At 44.1% G+C, this 2,924-nt stretch overlaps 1 pseudogene; it reads right to left on the reverse strand.

The window, feature by feature from the left end:
* Nucleotides 1-605: 605 nt before the first annotated feature.
* On the reverse strand, nt 606-2,404 carry LOC133071377 (sorting nexin-5-like; annotated as a pseudogene).
* Nucleotides 2,405-2,924: the final 520 nt, after the last annotated feature.

Raw genomic sequence — 2,924 nt, forward strand, 5'->3', positions numbered from 1 at the left:
TCATCCAAAGAAGGAGATGTTATGTATATGGTGGCACTGGAAGGAAGTCCTCTATTATGAGCTCCTTTCAGAAAACCAAACCATTAATTCCAACAGACACTGCTTCCAATTAGTCCAACTGAAAACAGCACCTCAATGAAAATCAGCTGGAATTAGTCAACAGAAAATGCATAATCTTCCACTGTTTTATTTATTTTTTTATTTTTATTTTATTGGATGCTTTATAAAAAGTCCAAGCACACACATACTGCACCCCCACCAGGAAGGGAGGGGTTCACATGACTTGTTCTTATACCCTCAAGATAAGCCTCTCCCCACAAATATTTGTATCCCAGCTACAAAAATGGAGTTGCAAAGGATATATATAAAGATATGATATTTTTCTTGCTCTTGTTATAGTACAAACAACTGAAGGTGACTATTGATCAGTGAGAGTAAGAAAGGGGAAAATCACTTGATAAAGGGATGGAATGTCTGTTACCTATAACGAGTAGCTGACTCATCTGCTATTAACAGGCACCTACCCTAAATTACAGGGACCCGGGCACACGAAACTTGAGACGACATGTGCGGGGCCCCTGCTCATTACACTCTCTCCAGAAGGCCCGTGATTCTGCACCCTTTCTTCATCACTACAAATTAGAGGAGAACCCAGTACTTCAGATTCTACCCACTGAGGTATTAACTGCATCAAGATTAGTTATGTCCAAGGAGCATGCAATAGAAATATCTTTAAACCAACATGGTTAAGTGTTAAGATCTTTAGAAATCAAAATATGTATGCACATAATTTTAAACTGAAGTCAAGATAAATCAAATCTTCTGTGGTAATGATTTGAGTGCAAGTGATGCCGGCTTTCTTCACATTCAGTCCTTCACTCAGTTGTTCTTGAACAGGTCGATGCAGCTTTGCAGGAGGGGCACGTTGTTCCTGGCATGCTTTATTTCCAGTTCAGACATTTCAAATAGATTCTTCCTAAACGCTGCCACTGTCTTCCGTTTGAAATTGATTAGCTCTTCTTTTGCAGTTTCAGAGAGCTCTTCAAACTTCCGGCAGCATTCCTGCTGGTGTGCCTTGGCCAGCGTGACATCTTTGCTCTTTAACCGGGCCTTATCCAGCGCTTTGTTTGAATTCTCATAGTCGATGAGGGCTTTGGTGCGTCGCTATAAGAGATCCTTGGCAGCCTCTATGTTGAGCATGTAGTTTGCAGGAGCTTCAAGTCTTCATCAGGAGAGTCGACTCTCCACTTTCCTAAGTTTTTCAAACAGCTCAGCCACCTTCAACAGGTACTTCTTGATGACTGTAGGCTCCTCTAAAGCCAGGCTATGCAAGCAGGCTGCGGTGTGGATATCATCGTCTGCAACACTTTTATGAGGTCTGGTCATCCTGTCAGCCTTTGCACAGGAATCCTTGATCCTGTTGTAGCAGTGGATGAGGGAAGTCTTCTCTTGCTCAAAAAAGTCATCTACCTCCTCAACTCCTGAAAAAAGAACTTCATCAGCACTTTTCATCACACTTTTAAAAAAGCCACCAAACATCTCTTTGGTATTTTTCCGCCTCACACTTAGATCTTGATCATATTCCAAAAAAACATGGAAGTTGCGGTCTTTACTGAGGACAGGGTGAGAGGAGAGCCGTTGAAGAAAGACTTCCTGCGAGGACACAGTCGTCTTGAAGACAGCAAGGTACTCAGCTTCTAGCTCTTGCTTCATCTTGGCAAATTCTTCTTTCGTCATTGACCCTTCACTCTCTCCCAGCTTCTGCATCTTCTCTCGAGGGCCATCAAAGTCGGGCTTGGTCTGCACTGGTGGGATAATAAGCCCAGCATATTCTGTAGTTTCAATAAGAGTGTCATGTAGCCACACAAAGTCTTCATGTTGCCTTGTAACAGAAAACTCTGGGCTCTGAAACGTGGGCAGTGTGGTCTTGGTGTGCACTGTAAATTTGACTTTCTCTCTCTCACTGAGTGCGTCAGGTATGTCAATCTGAAGTGAGGGATCGACATTCAGGTCCACTGATACAGATCTCAGCTTGCTGCGGTCCTCCTCCTGCTGCTGCAACACCCCGGGAACCTCGGCCATGGCGACTCGGGCCTCGAGCAGGGCCGCCTGGCCTCGTTTCGGGCCACGCGGAAGCCGCCAACCGTAGGGCCGTCCTGGGGACGCGGAAGCCCAGACACTCTGATAGCGAGGCGCGTCTCAAGAAAAAGCCATTGTTGTTGTTTGAGTTGCTCCATCATGCCTGACTCTTTGAGACCCCAGGGACTGTAGCTCCATGGGATTTCCCAAGGAAGAATACTGTAGTGGGTTGTCGTTTCCTTCTCCAGGGGATCTCCCCAATCCAGGGATCCAACTCCCATCTCCTGTACTGGCAGGTGGATTGTTTACTACTGAGCCACCTGGGAAGGCCAATCATCCATTAGGATAATGCAAGGCTGCATGTTGCTTTGATGACCCAGCAAAAACTGTTATAGCTTGGCTTGGAAGTTCTGATTCATCAGCCATATTTACCAGACAGTGCACATTTGGATTTACATTTATTTCAGTCATTACAAAATTCTCTTATTGGAAAAAACTTCAATTCCCTGGAAGACTGTAACGGGCACCCAGAATAGTTCTTTGCTCAGAAAGATTAAAAAGTTTTGGGAAAATGAAACTATCAAGTTACCTGAAAAATGACAGTAGGTAGTGGAACATAACAGCAAATACCTTGTTCAACAAAGTTCTTGATAAAAATGAAAAGTGTCTTTTTTTTTTTTTTCCCAAAGAAAAAAGGAAGTTTTTGGTCAACTCAATACTTGGTAGAATTTGAAAGAGAAATGTGGGAATTCCCTGGCATTCCAGTAGTTAGGACTCTAGGCTTACACTGCATGGGGCCAGGGTTCCATCCCTGATCCCGGAAATGAGATCTCATATGCCAAGCA

The sequence above is a fragment of the Dama dama genome, chromosome 16, assembly GCF_033118175.1.
Source record: "Dama dama isolate Ldn47 chromosome 16, ASM3311817v1, whole genome shotgun sequence".
NCBI classification, from domain to species: Eukaryota; Metazoa; Chordata; class Mammalia; order Artiodactyla; family Cervidae; genus Dama; species Dama dama.